This window comes from Chelonia mydas, chromosome 4 (assembly GCF_015237465.2).
Source record: "Chelonia mydas isolate rCheMyd1 chromosome 4, rCheMyd1.pri.v2, whole genome shotgun sequence".
Lineage (NCBI taxonomy): Eukaryota > Metazoa > Chordata > Testudines > Cheloniidae > Chelonia > Chelonia mydas.
Genome location: NC_057852.1, coordinates 40,513,104 through 40,525,640, shown reverse-complemented (window position 1 = coordinate 40,525,640; position 12,537 = coordinate 40,513,104). Strand labels below are relative to the sequence as shown.

The following is a 12,537-nucleotide window of genomic DNA, read 5'->3' as shown; positions in this document are numbered from 1 at the left end:
CATTTCTGTGGGGGAAAAAAGGAAATACTGTGGGCACAACATTCATTTCTGCAAAATTCTGCATTGCACAGTGATGCAGAATTCCCCTAGGAGTAATAATTATTGTTTATAAAGGTTTCACTACCAGAAACAGGTTAGAAATGGATTAGGTGGGACAAACATGAGTTTTGACAAGTAATTAACAGATAAAATTGCACAATGAAAAATTTTACCATAAACAGCCTATTTGGAAATTAAGCATCTCTAGTTCTCAAAGGCATCATTGCTTTACTAAAAGTTTAATTAAACAAGACAAATATTTTAGAAACAAGTGAAAATGCTCCTGTAAGATGTCAAGTGTTAGGGATGCATGCTTGTATAAACATTTCAATGATATTGGATAAGTTTATAAGAACAGTTGTGATTGCGTGCGTATTTCTCTATGTAAAACGGACAAGCAGCTGTACTAAGGTATGATGTGTAAGATACACACATCATGCCAGGTCCTCAGCTGCTGTAAATCAGCATAGCTCTATATGAGTTTCTGGCCCATCACCTCTGAATTTGGTCAAATTAAGTTTAAAAGGAATCTAAGTAAGTAAATGTAAATAAGACTACAAAAGCTCAATAACTTCGAAGACATTTGAGTGAGTGAAATATGTGGTGTCAAGACTGAAAGAAAACACAAGTTATACCAACTAAGTGTGACCAAGGGCTTGTCTACATGGGGACACTCAGGCAAATTAATCCAAATTCACTAAAAATATCAAGTAAAAGTGGATTAGTTAAACTGCACTATACCCCTGTGAGATCATTGATATGTTTAGCTGAATTAAGGCCATGAAAAGTGCACCACTCTGTCTTGTGGCATTGTTCAACTTATTTTATATCTGATAACATAAAAACTTATGTTCTCTAGGGATTTTGGACTAGATTTTCAAAGGTATTTAGGTACCTAAAGATGCAAACAGTTGCCTAATAGGATTTTCAAAAGCACCTAAGTAGAAGTTTAAGTCCCTCTGATTTCAAAATCCCACTAGGCACCTATCTGTACCTTTAGGCACCTTTGAAAATCTGTTCCCTTGTGCCAGGTACATGAAATATGCACAGGCCATCTCACAAAAGTCTAAGACAAAAAAGAGTGCTTTATTTTACCTGATTTGAAAAGTACTTTGAAAAACACCTAAAATCCCACAGTTAGTTCTCTGAAAGCCTTACCTCTCCCCCTTTAAAAAATACAGTTTTTTCCCTCTCCCATAAAAGACTTTACATTTTTGTTCACATTTTAAAGAGTTTTTATACAACAGGTTTGCCAGATGTCGATCTACAACTATGCACGTGATTGTATGAATTCAGCACCTTTCCAGCAATGTTAGCTTAAGATTTAATAGCCAATGACATGTTTTATATAAACATAAAATATGAAGGATTTTCACAGGTTTCGTGCACCAGAACTCAGCTGATTCTCCATAACATCATCTCTAGTGATTTTTTTCATTACTTTGCTTTATATTTACCATAACACTCCAATGAACGGGGAAAAAGCTGTAATTAAGGAAACTGACTGAATTGAAAGGCCACGACGATACAAAACTGAAATTTATTTCAGTTGCCAAATAGTCAGCGAAGTGAAATTTATATTCCAATAATTAGGGTCAGAGCACACAGCTCTTACTCACATGAGTAGTCATGAGAATAGTCCAGGGATTGCAATTTGACTACCCATAAATGCAAGTGTTGCAGGATTGGACCTTTTAAAAAAAAAAAAAAAAAAAAAAAAGACCTACTCCTGGTAGGTACCAGGGAGAAATACCTGATAATTTAACCTGTTCCTGTCCACTTACATACAGAAAAATTGGTATTGAGACTACAGTCATGGGAAAGTATTTAAAACACTGATGAAGCTTGCAATTAAGGCACTAGACTGGGAGAGCAGGGCTCAATTCCCAGCTCTGCAACAAACTTCCTGTGAGATGCACTTCATCTTTCTCTGCATCAGTTCCCATCTGTAAAATGAAAACAACAATACTTCCTTTCTTGTGCATTTAGACTGATCTTCAGAGCAGAAACTCTTACTCTGTGTTTGCCTAGTGTCTAGCACATAGAGGCTCCAGCTGAAATTGTGGGCCCAAGATGTTACTGAAATAACAGACAGTGAAACATGTTTGCAGGGATTTGTGAAAGAACCTTTGATTTTTTGAGCCTGATTCTGCCCTTATTCTGGTGTAACTCCACTGGCTTATTTGGAGGTGCTCCAAATTTACACTGGTTTATTGGTGAGCAGAAGCCGGCCAACATATTACTGTCAGTAATAAACATGTGAGAATCTACTGTGAATTGAAAATGCATGTTTTCACATCAAAAATGTGTAGTTGTGTATGCAGAGGGATCCCTACAATAGGGGTGTCCTATTTGCACACACAAAGGGTTGTTTGCCCACACAATCTGTGTTTTGAAAATGCAGTGGGTGTATGGTTTTTCTGGTGTAGTTTAGGCACTTGTATTAGGAAATTGCCACTATGTTTAACAAGTAATATACTAAACATACTAAAAATAAGAATGTCCTTCAGAAAAGCATAAGTAATCTAGGGATTTTGTCTTAAAATATGTCAGTGAGGTACAATGGATATTAAATGAAAGTGCATTCCATCCTAAATCTGCTCTAGATGAAAAAGCTTTCTGAAGATGTTGGTATTATGATGCACTGAAGTATCAAAAGTTAGTGTGCAAAGCATCAAAATGTTCATTCTTAACAGCTCTATTTAAAAAGAAAGTGAGATACTTTGATCAACAACCAACTGTACCCTTAAAGGAAAAAAAAGTGAATTTGTACTATTTTATGAAGTATGGTCTAAGTAGAAGGCCAGAAAACTTTTCTATTTTCCTTCTGAAAAAAATTGCTTCATTTTTATTTTACAAATATCAATGTCAGTTCTGGGCCACCTTGTATTATTTGAGGACTGGTTGGCGTTCTCAGAGGTGCATTTTTAGCTTTCCCATCGGGGGGGTGGGATTAGTGGTGGTGTTGAATCTTAGCACAGATCTATTTATTTTTTGTCTGGTTTTAACATCTATCAAGGTAAAATAATTTTAAACCATCTCAACCTTCTCATTTAATGATGTTTTATTTGCTTAACAGCTGTGATGCTATAATTCAACTAGTTCTCCATTTGTCCACAGAGTCTGCCAAGAAAAATAGGGTAGACGAGACCTTCTTTTGTCATGTGAAAGAAATAACCAACTCTTTGAGGTGTATGGGGAGGGGAGAGAACAGAGAAAATCCGCAAACAAAAAAAAAAATGAATACAGACCTCTGTTTGTTTGTGGTTGTGTTTTTGTTTTTCTCCTGCACCTTAGATTGTAAAGCATTTGGAACATAGAATATCAGGGTTGGAAGGGACCTCAGAAGGTCATCTAGTCCAACCCCCTGCTCAAAGCAGGACCATGTAGACAGAGACATTGGGGCAAAAGTTTAAAACATAGGGTGCCTAAAGAAACTTCTAAATTCATATTTAGATTCCTAAATAAAAGAGTGACCCAGTTATCAGGGTGTGCAGTCCATGAGAATTTTACTCCTTTTTTTTTTTATTTCTGGAAAGCATCTTGCACATTAATGGTGCAGTATAAATAACTCTGCATGTTGATACTTGCTAATGGTTTGAGCATATTTTAATTTTACTCTGTATTCATTACCTTTCTTTCTCTCATTCATACACCATGTCTACATCAAAGCAAATTTAGGTTCACAATATCCAGATTTAATAACCTGACCCCAATCCAGCAAACAGTTATATGTAACTGGCACTAAATGTAAAGTTAAGCACATCCTTACACTGATTACTGCTTCAGCGCCTCTAAGATTAGCCTCCTAACTTTTCCACAAATAGTTAAAGGCACCAGTCTTCATCATTACTGTATGCTGACCAAATAAAACAACTCTGGTGTTTCCAGCCTAATACTATATTTGAGTAGCTTTTCCAAAGAAAAATATTACAAGAATTTTCAAACAGTGAAACACAAAGTATCATATCTCATGAATCCTCGCTATGACCCCCATCAATCTTTCCAGTACTATTTCCAAAAATATTTTCTTCTGGCAGAAGAGCCTACACTCCAAGTTGCAGGCAGATTGGCCAAGTTAAGTGGTGTCAAACTCAAGCTTAAAAAGGTAATATGGTCATGTCCTTTACTATTGGTTTGCTACTAAGCTCCACAGGTTCCATCATTGTGATCTGTACAGTCAACTTAATTGGCCAAATCTCTCCAAGTAAAGGCAGAAATATTGATTTATTACATTGTATAAATGTGTTTATAGCTTGGCACCAGCACATTTAACGTTCACATTTTTTTGCAATGTAGACCTCAAATAGATCCTTTGGTCAAATCAATCTATTAACTTTAAAGCGCCTAGAGCTAAAATTAACTATGGGAGGCAAGCTTTTGGGGTGTGTAACCCAAAACAGCTGGAATGAATCGTATTAACACAAGCTCAGTTTATTTTAAGCAGCCTCAGTGTGAAAAAAGAACTGAATATCCAAGTGTTGATTCTCCTCTTACTTAAACCAGTTTTTACACCAGTTTTACTCTGCTGACTTCAGTGACATTACTCCAGATTTAAACCAATGTGAAAAGAGACTCAAGCTTATTGATTACGATTTTAGGCTACGTCTACACTTGGAGGTAGGGTGTGGCTCCCAGCTCATGTAGACATAGCATGCTAAAAAAGAAGAAGTGTGGCTGGGGTAGCATTGGCAAGAGCGAGTGGCAGCATGGGCTAGTCACCTCAAGTACAAACCTGCCTGGAGCCTGTGGGTGCATATGTGGGGTGCCAACCTGTCCCTCTGCTGACCACTGCCCATGCTACCGAGACTACACTACTACTTTCAGTCTTCTAGCTCAGTATGTGTACACAAGCTGAGAATATCAACCCCAAGTGTATCAATGTAGCCTTAGAATGGGTCACTTACATTATATTTTGTACTTGCAGTGTACTGTTATACTGAAGTTACAGTAGGCAGGGAGTAAGACTGTATGTGTGTCGTCCCCTTAGGAGCGTATTTCATGTGGCTAGGACAGTGTTGAATATTTTAGGTAGGTAGAACCCAGCAATTAGTCGTCCAGCCAAGGGGGATTGCATGGGGCTCCTTTCAGAGCTCAGCAGCACTGCTTTGTAAGCTGCTGAAGGAGCCATTCCTCTACACTGCTCTTGTTACTTTAATGTATAATAGCAATTATCTTCCCCACAGGGATATTTAATCAAGCAGAAAGTCTTAGTGGACCCCTAAGTATAGTCCATAATTATCTATACCTGTTCAAGATTAGCTCTCTCCAATAAAGTAATAACACAAGTCTCTAGTTGATAATTGTTCGGCTTTAATTGGGGAAAAATACTTTTTAAACACCAAAGGAAAGAGAAAAAATGACGTATGGAGGTCAGAGGAAATACCAGAATGCAATTAAGAAAAGAAAAATTTTGGCTGAATATCTGGAGGATAAATTGCTATAGTGAAATCTATTGGACTGGGGAACAGCCTCCCCAAATAAGTGGGTACTAGAAGCCCTATGCCTTGAGAAATTTAATATTGGACTAAACAAAGCCCTAGAAAATAAACCAATGTAGAAATTCTGCATTAGAAGGAAGACTAGATGTGGGGGTTTAGGGACCTGATCCAACATCCACTGAAATCAATTAAAAGAATTCCTTGAGCTTTCGATCGAACCCAGAAAGCCTGGTATGTAAATTGCACTGGCAAAGTACCTGTGTCCACACTGCAGACATGCAGTTGGGCATGCATGCAAAACATGCATGTGTCTCAGCTGACAGGCCCACTTTGTGCATCTTAGATGAAATCCTGGTTTCATTGAAGTCAATGGGGCCAGGATTTTATCTTCCATGTAACTGTCCCAATCCAGTACGTGCCTTCCACATAATATCATATTTTTCAATGCACTGAGGCTGGGAAATTCAAAGGCGTCTAACGGATTTTGGCACCTTTCTCTCTTGGGCTCCTTTAAAAATCCCAGTCCCAGCATTTTCCAGAGCTGCAGCCTCCTCCTTCCTAAAATGAATGTTTGGCTCAAAGAATCACATAACCTGAAAATAGAAAAAAGGAAACTCCAGTAAAAGTGGTGAGCTATATTTAATAGGCAACATTACCAGAGTATGGGTCTTTAATTAGTAGGAATGGGCACTTTTGTTTAATTTATCCCACTCACACATAGGGATTCAAAATGTAAACTTAAATGTGAATATCAGGTTGACTTTCTCCTTAGAAGCATATACTCTGCTTACATTGAAAACTACACTGCAGTTACTTTATTCTTTTTGATACAAGCACTTACCATGAAATCAACTTCATAGAAACAGACTATATTCACTGGTATCCTCTGGTGACTTGAAGAAGCTGTACACCCAGCTTAAAAAGGGTCTCTGGCTGCTTTGCATCACCAAAGCAGTACGAAGCAAACAGAGGACACCAGTAAATCTGGCCCATAGTATTCTATAAAGCTTCTCACACAATGTAATTAAAAATTCGTTAGACTTAAATAGATGTCTTCATTGCAAGAATCTCAAAACACTTTACAAACATGATAAATTTTAGCTTCACAACACACCTGTAAGATAGGAGATGAATATCTCCTTAAAATAATCCTTAGGCTTTGATTTTAAACAAGCAATTCTCTCTCAGCTGAGACATTTTTGCATTTATTTACTAAAATTCAGATCTAACATGATTAATTATAAAATGGAACATGAAAAAAAAATGCTTTGATTTTTACACTAACTACCTGCAGAAAGAAATGTGCACCTGTTCTGGAATTTGATCTGGACACATTTCTATTTTATGTAACAATATTTTTTTGTTTTTCTTTTCCAATGGGTTCATTCATGGTTTCTGGTGGTAATAATGAGGAAGTATTTCCTGATCTGTAGCTCTTTTGGGAATCACTTTTCCTTAGATGATTCTGATATTAGCAAGAGTTATTGATTGATCCAAGAAAGCACTTCTAAAACCACCCAATTCTCCCGTCTATCATCTATAACAAAATGATAGCTGTGTATTACTTTTTGTGCCACTGAATTGTTTATGTGAGGGCTGAAAAAAAAAATGGCTCTCACCTCAAAGCATGTGCTCCAAGGTCAGGATATGATGTCCCATTCTCTTGCTGAACTGAAATTAACTCACGTTGCCTTCTTTTTTAAGAACAGTCATTTTAAAGAGCTACAGAAGTTCTGAATGGATATAGTTGTTCATTAAAAAGCTGAGGGTCAACTTGCAAACTTTTGGAAAGCATGTGGGTAACAGAATTGCAAGTGTAATATTTCTTGGCTGCATCGATATTTGCAGATACTGGACAGTACAGCCCTTGATTCAAATTAAAACTATTTATGAAAGTCTAATCCATTCTCCTTTGTTTCTGTGCTGTAACTACTAGAGTGTGCTTCCTTTTTTAATACTGAAATTTGTGTCTGTTTATAAAGAGTGTCAATCACCCTTCACCAATTGTAGTGAAGGGCTAAAGAGGCCACAGGGAATAGCTACTGTCCTGGCCCTTAAGCAGATGTTCAGTTTTCCATATCAGAATATCACTGCTTTTCAGTTTGTCTCAGCTCCTGGGATGGGATCAGAGAGGGACGTCACATGCCATGATCTAAACTAAAGCACAACCTCAGAGTCTGAAAAACTTGTTAAATAAGATTTTCTTCTTTTTACTAGACACTTGCCATTTGCACAACAATCCTGTTTGGGTATCTTCCTTAGAATGATTTACTAGTGTTTATCTCATGACCAGGAAGGAGGGATATCTGGTGGTTAGAACATGGGAACGGAAGTCCAGAGATCTGAGTTCTGTTCATAATCTGTCATTCTGTGACCTTGGGCAACTTACCCCTCAGTTCTGCATTTGACACATCCATAAAATTAGAAATAATAATATTTACCCCCCCAAAGATGTTGCATTTAGACCATCTCAGATAAAGAATCCATCTTTACCCTATTTCTAAGTTCTCCCTTACCTTGGTGTTTAAGGTGCCTGCCATCTTTGTATCTAAGTGCAAAGTGGTGGTGTTAAACAAATAAGCCAACTACAATTCATGAGTACTAAGATCAGGATGCTATTTTTCTCAACAGTGAAAATAATAAACCTCTGCAAAGTGTGTGTGTGTGTGTGTGTGTGTGTGTGTGTGTGTGTGTGTAGATAGATAAATCAAAGAATAAAATTGAATTTCCCCCCAAAAATAAAGGGGAAGCAACCTACCTGGTCCAGCTGCATAGCATTACCTTTAGCTTAAGCATCTCTTGAAAGACATATTTGGTCCTGATATGCTGAGAGCATCAGAGACTCGAGAACTGCTGCTGATGTAGAGGTTCACCCAACCAGTTGTAGCCTGTTAGGACTTCCTGGTCACAAGACCCGTCCTAACTTAGATTGCTGACACCAGCCCTGCAACAAAGATTTGTGTATATCGTTGAACCTTTGGCAAGTTTTTAAACATTTCTTCTTTGCTAGGGAAGTGAAGTATTGTCTACTGATACTCGTACACTCATTAACTATGAATGGATAGCTAGCCTTTGCTAGCATAGTGACCTCATGTGTAATCAAAATTAAAATCTATACTGCTCTGTCAGTAAGAAGAAGAATACAAAACAAACACACTGTGACCTCCATCAGGGTTGGGGGTTAGGTAGCAAATATAAAAGCTTTCTTGTACTGCCACATTTTTTGAAAAACCAAGTCAATGCTTCAGCACAATAGGATATGATGTGATGACCTCTCCCACTGCGAACAGTTCTATCAGATATTTTATCCAGCAGAGGAGATGAAAATATACATAAGATACCTCGTACATCACAAGGATTGATATGACTAATTGTCATGGAAGTTGAGTTTCCCATTTGCTATTCATATTTTCTTTATCTTTTTGTTTTCTTTTCTATTCTTCCTTTGCAATTGTCAAGGAAGCATCTGCGTGCTCCATTAAACAAATGTTACACATTAAAACCCATTGCAGTCTGCCAGAAAGGAAAATGGCATCTTATTTTAAAACAATATGTAATTGTTACTGCTGTCTTGCTGCAAGTTACACCCTTGAAAAATGATGGGGACTTATTTAGCAGCCACTGATAATGAGAGAAAGCATTACAACTAAAAGCAAAAAAGTAATTGCTCTATCATTGGGGAGTACAATTCTTTCAAATACCATCCTCCTTTTCCTTAAAATATTGAGGCCTGTGTTTCCCTATTTACCATAGTTACATTCTTTTTACCATCACTTTCAGGGTAAATTATTTAAGGTACAGTACAATAACAATTTTTTGAAGTGTCTTCTCTCTCCAAAATGCAATGAAGGAATTTTTAATTTACTCAGATGTGGTGCTACAAAGACTGTGTTTCTGCTTGACAAAAATGAAAAGAAAAGCTCTGGTCATAAAGCACTTTGGTTTTTTAAAGGCACGGAAACTTAAGGTCTAATGCAGAATTGACTCTAAGTGAGTCTAGAAGATGTCTAAGATTATGGAATTTCTTGACCCCATCAACATGTATGTTACCAACATAGGCCCTGATCTTACAGTGAAGTGCACACAGACAGAAGCTGCACAGAAGTCAAGGGAGCTCCTCTTCAGCTTCAGAGCTTGTTGGAAATTGAACAAGTTTCATTGGCTTGGTGATGTGATTTATTTTTTAAAACTGTTTCTTTGGAAACTTGGAAAGTGACTGCTGGCTTTTCTATGATGGGCACAGAAAAGGCTACCATCTTCCATTCAGATGGGTGTACGGGGCAGCCATTTTCAAAATGGAGAGGGTTTTACAGTCTAGATTCGTTACTACAAGAAATCCTTGATCAGGACACACAGGTCAAACAGACACAGGGATGAAATTAAGTGGCAGGCTGCATCTTTATTAAACGTAACACTGGAGAAGGGTGCTATCTCTCCATACCAAGCATGTTAAACTGGTGAGAGGCATTGTAGAACTACCTCTTACCATCAAACCCCACAAGCCCAAATTTTAAAATTGAGCTTCTCAGACCTAGATAAATTAGCACTTTTGTTTCCTGGAGTCTGTGCTCCAACTTACTTTGATCATTATGTATGCAAGGCTCTTTTTCTCATATACGACCTAATAAAATGATTAAGAATGGAGTAGTAGATGAATCTGAATTTTGTTAAGTGGCCTCTCTCCCAGAAAAAAATTTCAGCTGTCAAAATGTCAAATCATTTTGACTTCAGAATGAATGAGGACAGGGAAACATTTATAAAAGGTGAAAAGGACTCTCTCAAAAATAGTGTACAGCTATGAGGGGAAGGAAAAAAAAAAAAACTTTCCAGATGCAATGCAACAAGATTTTATAAATCAGGCCCATGTATTTGACAGATTAATAACAAATACATTGGGAAACATAGGACTATACCTCCCATCAAGAGGTTCTCGTAACTTCAAAAACCACTCAAACACTTTGTTTTCATGTTTTGTATGACATCACCAGAGCTCCTCAATAGAATTAGAACCTCATAATTCACAGCCGTCTGCTATATATTCTACATGCATTTCACACTATGGACCTCACACTTTGGGGGAAAAGACTAGAAAATATTTGTATAATAAATTATAGTAGGATTTTTGAAAGGCTGTGCAATATATTATATACAAATTGGTGAGAAATAGCACACAATATTTATCCTCATTGTTCACTCGTGTGGGTTGGGACTATAACTCAGGAGAGGTGAAAGCTTAAGCACAGTAGCAAATTACTTTTAGCCACAGACTCAGTAGCAAAACCAGAACTAGTAAAAGTACAGAGTTTTGAAGGGAGATGTTATTTGGCCACCACACTATCCTGTTGCTAAATTCATCGCCATAAAAAATTAGACAAACTAGTGATGGTCAGATTTTAATATTTTTGTTCTTGGATTACATGGATTTTCGACGGCTGATTAAATCTTTGGAAGCCCAACGTACTGGTCACTTGAAATGCTGCCGTTTCCAGCCACTCTTTAGCTACAATGAACCACTTGCTGGTTACACTATTGAACTCTTTGTTTGTATTTAGCAGTAGCACCTAGGAGCTCTAGTTATGGACCAGGACTATAACAGGGAGCACTCACTTCTTGAGTGCCTCCTGCTACTGCATGCAGTACTGCAGTCCTTTTTCCACTCCTGGCACCTCGCATAGCTGGTCTTTGATGGCTTGGCCCTCCAACTGGGTCATAAAGTCAAAATGAACCCCTTCCAGGGTAGCAAAGAGTCCAATAAAAACTGTTGGTCTCAACTGGGTCTTTAACCCTGGCTCTGGGCCCTTTAAGTTCAGCCCTTTTCTTGGGCTTTCCAACAGGCCTTTTCAGGGTTTACACCACTTTGTCAATGACCAGTGGGAAAACCTGGGCCTGCCAATTACTTTGGGTTCTGACCCAGGAACTGTATAAACAGCAGCCACATACTGCTCCATTCAGTTCATTGCTGCTACTTCCCTCTTCCAACAGGTTAAAGTTCTCAGGTCCTTTCTTTCAGCTTAAGCAAATGCAGGCAGTTGAGCTCCTGTGGCCAGGGAGATCCCAGTCAGGAACTGACCCACTAAGGCCCTGCAGTGCCTTTTATCTGAGCCTGCTGGGCTCGGATTAGCTGCTTCTGTGCAGCCTCTTTAGGCAAGCTTGGAGGACCCACCTTCACTGCTCCTTTTCTGGGGCGGGGTGCCTCCAGCAGGGGCCAAGAAGGTCTGTCGCACCCTGTCACAAGGGCCCTATTGTGCGAGGCACTGTACAAACACAGAACAAAGACAATCCCTGCCAAAAAGAATAAAGCTATAAGTGAGAAATTATCAGTCAGCTTAAGTATAACTAAGTCATCCCCTCTATGGCATATTAATATTTAGACAAACACCATAGCAAACCATGTATTGACATTTTGAGCAGCACTTTGATCATAGGAAGAAGATAAGGAAATACACCTCTGTGGTAACAGATATGGAAATATAGTAATGAAAACGGGATTACATACTCAAGTTATATGCAACGGATGTCAAGAGAGCTATGTCGATTTACACCAGCTGAGAATAGAAGTATAGACACCATGTTAAACACTTAGCTCTATAAAAAAAAATCACACCCTTAAAGATGGCTTTTGATGTAACATATAATATTTAAGCCTGTAAAGATCATTAAGTGCCTTTATACCTTTGAAAGCATTTGTTGTTTGTGCACATGCCCAACTACTGAATCTTTCCATTTCAATGACGTTCTTCAGAATTCATGACCTAATGAAGGATCTGTACACACTTTGTTGACAACCAGTGCAAATCTCAGATGTTGTCAGACTGACAACAACACTTCCTAGAATCTCCTGAAAGGAAATATTTTAACATGATCATATTTAAAGAGCAGAAAGGGTCTATGAAACACCACAAGTAAGTATTACACTATCATGGAGCTATAAAGTTACTCTTTGGATTGCCATCCCATATCTTAAAAAGTCTTCCCCCCCCAACTATGTTAATTTTGATAAATATTCCTTTTAACAAAACTTTTGATAAAAAAAATATTCCTGTAGGAATCATTCTTC

General features: G+C 37.9%; 1 long non-coding RNA gene across 2 annotated transcripts in view; it reads right to left on the bottom strand.

The window, feature by feature from the left end:
- Positions 1-5,356: 5,356 nt before the first annotated feature.
- Positions 5,357-12,537, bottom strand: part of LOC122465599 — a 29,731-nt gene continuing 22,550 nt past the window's right edge. The window contains exons 1-3 of one of the 2 annotated variants that reach the window (XR_006290545.1): positions 12,153-12,312; positions 8,262-8,424; positions 5,357-6,073 (exon numbers count right to left, since the gene is read on the bottom strand). This is a non-coding gene — a long non-coding RNA (uncharacterized LOC122465599). Of the gene's footprint in view, positions 6,074-8,261; positions 8,425-12,152; positions 12,313-12,537 lie in introns of those variants that run through there. The other variant, XR_006290544.1, reaches the window with a different exon arrangement.